Raw genomic sequence first — 8,681 nt, forward strand, 5'->3', positions numbered from 1 at the left:
TTGGCAATTTCTCGCATGGAATAGCCTTCATTTCTCAGAACAAGAATAAACTGAGTTTCAGAAGAAAGTTCTTTGTTTCTGGCCATTTTGAGCCTGTAATCGAACCCACAAATGCTGATGCTCCAGATACTCAACAAGTCTAAAGAAGTCCAGTTTTATTGCTTCTTTAATCAGAACAACAGTTTTCAGCTGTGTTAACATAATTGCAAAAGGGTTTTCTAATGATGAATTAGCCTTTTAAAATGATAAACTTGGATTAACTAACACAACGTGCCATTGGAACACAGGAGTGATGGTTGCTGATAATGGGCCTCTGTACGCCTATGTAGATATTCCATAAAAAAATCTGCCGTTTCCAGCTACAATAGTCATTTACAACATTAACAATGTCTACACTGTATTTCTGATCAATTTGATGTTATTTAAATGGACAAAAAAATAGCTTTTCTTTCAAAAATAAGGACATTTCTCAGTGACCCCAAACTTTTGAACGGTTGTGTAGGTACGTGGTTGCAAAGGGCATTAGTGTTCCAAGGCAGGATACTCTGAGCACAGCCCAATCCAGAAATCTGGCAGTGACTTCTGATTAAATTCAATTTTCACAGAACCGCTTGTTGCAATTTCGATGAGGCTCTCTTGTTCAGATATCGGTAAGTGGACTGGAGGCAGAGCATGAAAGGGATAACGAATCCAGTTGTTTGTTTCATCCGTTTCGGGGAAAGTACCTGCGTAATTGAGGACCCAACTCACTCAGGTGCTTCGCTATATGACAGCTTGAGTTCATTTGCACACAAAAAAATCATACAATGATGGAAAGACCTGTGTGTTGTCCTTCTTAATGCAGACAGAGAAGAGCTCCAACTTCTAAATCATAGCCTCAATTTTGTCCCGCACATTGATTATAGTTGCAGAGAGTCCCTGTAATCCTATATTCAGATCGTTCAGGTGAGAAAAAACATCACCCAGATAGGCTAGTCGTGTGAGAAACTCGTCATCATGCAAGTGGTCAGACAAGTGAAAATTATGGTCAGTAAAGAAAACTTTAAGCTTGTCTCTCAATTCAAAAAAACGTGTCAATACTTTGCCCCTTGATAACCAGCGCACTTCTGTATGTTGTAAAAGTGTTACATGGTCACTGCCCATATCATTGCATACTGCAGAAAATACACAAGAGCTCAGGGACCTTGATTTAATATAGTTAACAATTTTCACTGTAGTGTCCTAAACGTTTTTCAAGCTGTCAGACATTCCCTTGGCAGCAAGAGCCTCTCAGTGGATGCTGCAGTGTACCCAAGTGGCGTCGGGAGCAACTGCTTGCACGCTCATTACCACTCTACTATGTCTCCCTGTCATGGCTTTTGCGCCATCAGTACAGATACCAACACATCTTGATCACCAAAGTCCATCTGATGTCACAAAGCTGTCCAGTACCTAAAAAATATCCTCTCCTGTTGTCCTGGTTTCCAGTGGTTTGCAGAAGAAGATGTCTTCCTTAATTGACCCCGCATAAACGTAATGGACATATACCAGGAGCTGTGCCAGGCCCGCCACGTCTGTAACGCACAGCTGTAACGCATAAAATTCACTGGCTTGTATGCGAAGCAGTAATTGTTTCAAAACATCTCCTGCCATGTCACTGATGCAGTACTGTGTGTAGTACTGCTGGCAGTAGCAATACAACCAGTAGAGCTGGTATGTGTTTCTATGGACGTGGGCCTTACTTTACTGAACCATTTATCCATTTTCGAGCAAACGGAATGAGCAGCAGCTATGTTTGGCTACATACGGACCGTTAGTGGAATTCCCGTGAGAGAGTAACGGTTAATGTGATTGGATGTTAATAATTTCACTAGGCTACCTGTATTTGTGTTGTTACGTCTCTGAACACTAGATGGTTTAATTTTATTTTTGGCAGTGAAACGAGGCTACTCAGGCGAGAATAAAACCTCACCCAAATGTATAGCCCCGATGGGAAATATAAATGGACTGTTTGAAAATGTGAAGAAAAAAAATAAGAATGTTTATTTTCAATTTTTTATGTGAATCACATTTTTATTTGGCGTACCCCCGACGTCATTGTGCGTACCCCAGTTTGGGAATACCTGACCTACAGTATACTGTCATTCACACTGTGCCACAGAAAGACAAAGGGACCTAGAGTCCTAGACCGTGTCAATGTGGTAAAGTCAGATGACAGATGAATCCAGGCCTGATCATTAAAGAGGCTGGACAACCTTGGAGAGCATCTGGTGTCCTCTGAGAGGAGGAGGAGATACATCTGTACTTTCTCTGCGGTCGGCAATCTCCAGGAAAGACACACATGTTGGATCAGTCTTCTTTCTTTCGTTCTCTCTCTTTCTCTCTCTTTCGCTCTCTCTCAGTCTCACTCTCTTCATATCTACATTTCTTTCTCTCTTCCCGTCTCTTTCTCTATTTTGCTTTCTCTCACTCTCATTGTCTGTCTCTCTCTGCTAATTACACTGTTCTTATTATCAGCCTCTGTATAGAGATAAGGGGAAGACTCTATTGTATCAGAGACAACGGACACCTGGCTTTGACAAAGTGCACAATCAATTCACAGAAGAAGCAGAACTGCATGGGAAATTGTGCATATTGCTCATTTATTTTCATATAACCAAACTTCAATTTGCAGGAAATATAGTTTTCATCAGGTCTATTAAATCCTTGCAGGATACTTGAATAAAGAGATGTCTGGTTTAAATGTCTGTGGTTACTATGAGCTGTTAATGTTTAACCTCAGGTCATGGAAATACATGATTGATTGAAACAACATTTCCAGCAAATTAAAGTTTAGATATTTGAAAATAAAGTTTAGTCTTGTGTTCAGCTTAATCAAGAAGATGTCCAGTTGCTAGGTTACTGCTATGATTAGATACCTGTGTGGCCCACTACACTAGCTTTGGGGACAGGACAAAACAATCCACTGTGGACACCCTAGCCATCTTTTGGACACCTCATCTTCAAAGCCCTCATCTATGTGGTTGCTTATGGGGTAGGGCAGGGTCCAGTGTAGGTCTGCTGGTGGTGGTGGTTATGATGGTTGTAATGGGGGTGGGGGGAGAGTTACTGCCGTGGTCCAGGGAGAAAACAGGAAACATGTGCACTGAGGCAGGCACATCCTCCCTGGAGTGTGCCCATGTGACAATAAGTGTTTTGTAGCAGAAAGGAATGCTGGTCTAGCTGTTAACTGCACCCTCGGTGCCCACAAGCTGCTCTCATTGGTTCCTCTGAGTCTAATGGTCATATTGGTCATGTGGTCATGTTTAGCCTTGGTTAGACCCACAACGTTGTCATCATGACTTGCCTTTTGCCTCGGCTACAACCGCTGGTGTTGTGACCCTCACTGAATAAAAATGGAATGTGGTCCTACTGGACCCCACCCCCTTAATCCCAGAATGTTGGATGTATGGAACATACTGTACTATCACTACCATTACACTGTAAGGGAGTGCGTAACTGGCGGCAGGGAAGTCAGGCGCAGGAGAGCAAAACTTGGTAATCAACGGAGAAGTTTTATTCATAAAACTACCGGTAACCAGAATCACAAACAAATGGGTACAAAACCCGTCGCGCACCAGAGAAAACGTGCACATGCACTTACAATAAACAATTCCGCACAAAGACATGGGGGGAACAGAGGGTTAAATACACAACATGTAATGAGGGAAATTGAGACCAGGTGTGTGAGAAGACAAGACAAAACACATGGAAATGAAAAGTGGATCGATGATGGCTAGAAGACCGGCGATGCCGACCGCCGAGTGCCGCCCGAACAAGGAGAGGAACCGACTTCGGCGGAAGTCGTGACATACACACTGACTGATGTTCTAAAGTTTCCTGTCTCTTCACTTGCCTAAGAGATAATGACCTGCAGTAATCTCACAACAACAACTCTGCTGCCTATTCTAGTGTTGTGACATCGTAAGGTACGCAATATGTTTCGGCACATGCCGGTGGAAAAGCTAACGGCATATTATATATATCAAATAGATAAACAGTATTGGTCTTATAAGCAACAGCAAACGTCTGCCATTGAGACTGATCCAACATGTGTGTCTTTCCTGGAGATTGCCGACCGCAGAGGAAAAACACTCATCCTTCAATAAGCTTTCCTCCCCTGTCCAACAAAAACAACCACAGGGAATATTTACTGAACTAACGAAGACTATTGATGCCTGACTTCCTGTGTTACACCCTAAATACTCCATAAACGATCAAAATAAAGAGAGTCGCACACTCCATATATCACCTCCCAGTCATTTATTGGGTAAATCACCAACGTCTCAGCATCACTGTGCTTTATTTTAAAGTTTATTCACCGTTAGTCAGCACCTCCACATTAAATCATGTTTCTCGGTGTGCCCCAGCTCATGTTTTTTATCACACCCTAAATACTCCCCAGTACGGGAGAAAGAACCCCAGCATGACCTTTCCTCTTATATCAGTCTATGCAAGTCTCCTCAATTGTGTGTGTGTGTGTGTGTGTGTGTGTGTGTGTGTGTGTGTGTGTGTGTGTGTGTGTGTGTGTGTGTGTGTGTGTGTGTGTGTGTGTGTGTGTGTGTGTGTGTGTGTGTGTGTGTTCGTGCGTGCCTTTTGATATCTGTCTTTTGAAGTCCCCTGATAATATTTACTGAATACTGCAGGGAACCAGGTGGACTGGTCATATCGCACAGGAGGGTTCCCATGGGACTATTATACCAAGGTGTAACGTGTGCACTGGGAGTCGGGAAGCAAGTTCAGGGAGTGAATCATTTAATAAATAAATGAAAACATAATACAAAACAAGAAACACAAACAATGCACAGACAAGAAACAGAAACAATAAGTGAGATATATTGTCACCCCCTGACCTGAGAGAGAGGGTTTGTTTCTCTATGTGGTTAGGTCAGGGTGTGGGGTGGGCATTCTATGATGTCTATTTCTTTGTTTTGAGCCAAGTATGGTTCCTAATCAGAGGCAGCTGTCTATCGTTGTCTCTGATTAGGAATCATACTTAGGCAGCCTGTTCCCCACCTGTAGTTGTGGGATCTTTATTTTGTACTGCTTGTTAAGCCTACAAGACGTTACGGTCGTATTCATTATGTGTTCCTTTTGTTTGTAGTGTTCTGAGGGAAATAAATACTACGATGAACACTTACCACGCTGCGCTTTGGTCCACTCCTTTTGACGGTTGTGACATATATAGGGAAGGTAATCAGGGAAGTGATGAAGTCCAGGTGAGTCCGATGATGCGCAGGTGCGCATAACGATGGTGACAGGTGTGCGCCTCTCATGCCCTGGCCATAGAGAGGGTTTTATTCTCTATTTTGGTTAGGCCAGGGTGTGACTAGGGTGGGCATTCTATGTCCTTTTTTCTAGGTTTTGTGTTTCTTTGTTTTGGCCGGGTATGGTTCTCAATCAGGGACAGCTGTATATCGTTGTCTCTGATTGGGAGCCATACTTAGGCAGCCTGTTTTCCTTTGGGTTTGGTGGGTGGTTAATTTCTGTTTGGTGTTGCTAACCTGACAGAACTGTTTGGCTGTCGGTTTCTTGTTTCTTTGTTTATGTGTTCTCAGTACAATAAATTCATGATGAGCACTCAACACGCTGCGCCTTGGTCTACTCCCTTCGACGGCCGTTACAGAACCACCGACCAAAAGAAGACCAAGTAGCGTGGATTGGAGCACCGGGGAGAAGGATGGACATGGAAGTCGGAACGTCGATTCTGGGAGGACAAGTTAAGGGAGCTACAGGAGCCTGAGAGGCAGCCCCAACATTTTTTTTGGGGGGGGCACACGGGGAGTTGGGGTAAGTCAGGTTGGAGACCTGAGCCAACTCCCCGTACTTATTATGGGGAGCGATGGATCAAGCAGGCGCCCTGTTATGCTGAGTTACGCACTGTTTCACCAGTGCGCAGCTATAGCCCAGTGCGGTCGATACGGGCTCCTCAGCGTTGCCGTGCTAGAGTTGGCACTCAGCCAGAGAGAAGTGCGCTGGCGCAGCACATCTGGCCACCAGTGCGTCTCCTAGGTCCAGCCTACCCTGTGCCTGAAGGCCGTGCGCTCCAGACCTGCAGTGCGTCTCCAGGATCCGGTCTATCCGGTGCCTGCTCCCAGAGCCAGGCCTCCTGCAAGTCTCCCCAGCCTGGTGAGTCCTGTCCCTGCGCCCAGAGCCAGGCCTCCTGCAAGTCTCCTCAGCCTGGTGAGTCCTGTGCCTGACGCCTGTCCGGAGCCACCAGAGTCGCCCTCCAGTCCGGAGTCGCCAGAGTCACCCGCCTGTCCGGGGCCCACTGTGAGGGTCCCCAGTCCGGGGTCGGCGGCGAGGGTACCCACTCCAGAGGCGCCACCTAAGTGGGCCAAGCCGAAGGTGGAGCGGGGTCCACGTCTCGCACCAGAGCCACTGCCGTAAGGAAGGCCCACACGGACCCTCCCCTTTAGAGTCAGGTTTTGCGGCTGGAGTCCGCACCTTTGGGCGGGGGTACTGTCACGCCCTGGCCATAGAGAGGGTTTTATTCTCTATTTTGGTTAGGCCAGGGTGTGACTAGGGTGGGCATTCTATGTCCTTTTTTCTGTTTTGTATATCTTTGTTTTGGCCGGGTATGGTTCTCAATCAGGGACAGCTGTATATCGTTGTCTCTGATTGGGAGCCATACTTAGGCAGCCTGTTTTCCTTTGGGTTTGGTGGGTGGTTAATTTCTGTTTGGTGTTGCTAACTGGACAGAACTGTTTGGCTGTCGGTTTCTTGTTTCTTTGTTTATGTGTTCTCAGTACAATAAATTCATGATGAGCACTCAACACGCTGTGCCTTGGTCTACTCCCTTCGACGGCCGTTACAGCGCCATAACAAGCAGCCTGGTGACCTAGAGGCCGGAGAGGGAGCACATGTGACACAAGGAGAGTGCATAGGGCTCATACAGAAAGCAGACTCTCTGCTTCCTGTACACAAACATAAATACAACTGTACACTTAGCATACCAGTAGTTTAATATGTCAGAGCTTCAAAAGAATGTGAATCTTCGATAAAGCGTAAATCATGGTTCTGAGATGCAATAGTCTGGCCGGAGTCCCACGCAAGAACACGCACCTCCCCACAAGTCCTCTATTCATTTCAATGTGTTGACAGCTGGAGAAGTTGCTTGAGCTGCGCTGAGAGTTCGATAAGTATGAAAGCCAACGATCCAATATTCTAGAACACTGCTGTGTGTACGAGTACACATTTGCTAGACCCTTATGTGCAACACTTTGAAGGACAAATTTGCTTCACAGCAGCATGCAGAATACCCTGTATCCTGGTGGGCTTTTGACTTGCTTAGAAGTGATTTCCTGGCACAGCCATTTCTCAGTTCTGGGTGCTACAAGTTCAGGCATGGGCTGGTTTAATATTCTTTCTAAGTAGTTGAAATAAACGTCTGTAAATAGCAGGTAAAATCCAAAAAAGTCAACCATTATTATACTGACTGGCTTTGTGTCATTTTCTGATTCATTTCTAAGAAGAAAAAAACATGTAAAAGAAGATCTATTGGCATCATATGGTCATTGAGCCACTGCTTTTGTTTTATGTAACACTATGAGGACAATGAACAAGTGTTGATAATGGCAAACTATGTTGAAACAAGCGCTTCTATTGAATTGAACATCATGCTGGTTACTACTTAGTTTCATAATACCTAGAACCATCTCAGGCTTGAACGTACGCTGGGGAGAAATATCATTGCGTAACACAGGGAAATAGAACAACATAAACACAATTAAGGACCAGGAATTCTTGTTATTGTGGTTATCCTAGAATGTGCAATAACTCATGTTAACCTTGGCATTCATTTGTGAGCTCATGGAATCTGATATTTGTTTTACTATCTCCATTCAGTTGCTCAATTCCTTCAATTTACAACATTGGGTACCTACTGTGGTCTTGGGTGCCAATGGTACTTTGATTTATCATGCGTAAAGCCTCAACAAAGATTTGGCTGAATAATGTTCTCCTCTATGCCAACCACACTTCTGAATTCCACCAAGCAGACCTCTGCATCTATCTATTTTTAACAACACCTTCTCTGTTCTCTCAGAGGCTAAATCCATCAAGGAGTCTTTAGCTGCCTGCCATCAACAGGAGGAAAGATCTGTCGGTCACATGGATTCATCTCCACCAATTGGATTATAAGTAGAAAACAAGGCTTGGATATGAAGAGGAGGTAAACCTAAAAAAAGTCCTTATTTTCTCCCCAATCGCATTAGCTCTGCACAGAGCCAGTAATTAGGAGGCTGTCTGTGGAAGGCCAGCTCCAGCTTGACTTTTATTGGCTAAACAAATTTGATGAAAGTTTGTGGTTTTGACCTTTTTGCTGCGTTAAGGCCCAACGGGAGGTTCAGAGAGGCAGGCAGAGATAAGACTGAACGAAATGGAATGGCAGACGATGTCAGGGCCAGATCACCAGAAAGAGAGAGAGGGAGAGAGAGAGAAAGACAGAGTGAATGATATAGAGGGAGAGAGTGAGAGAGAGCACGAGAGAGCATGAGAGAGAGAGAGAGAGAGAGTGAGAGAGAGAGAGAGAGAGAGAGAGAGAGAGAGAGAGAAAAAGAGGGAGGGAGGGATAAAGAGAAGAGAGAAGAGAGGAGAGAGAGAGAGAGAGCGAGAGAGAGAGAGAGAGAGAGAGAGAGAGAGAGAGAGAGAGAGAGAGAGAG

The sequence above is a fragment of the Salmo salar genome, chromosome ssa26, assembly GCF_905237065.1.
Source record: "Salmo salar chromosome ssa26, Ssal_v3.1, whole genome shotgun sequence".
In the NCBI taxonomy this organism is placed as follows: Eukaryota; Metazoa; Chordata; class Actinopteri; order Salmoniformes; family Salmonidae; genus Salmo; species Salmo salar.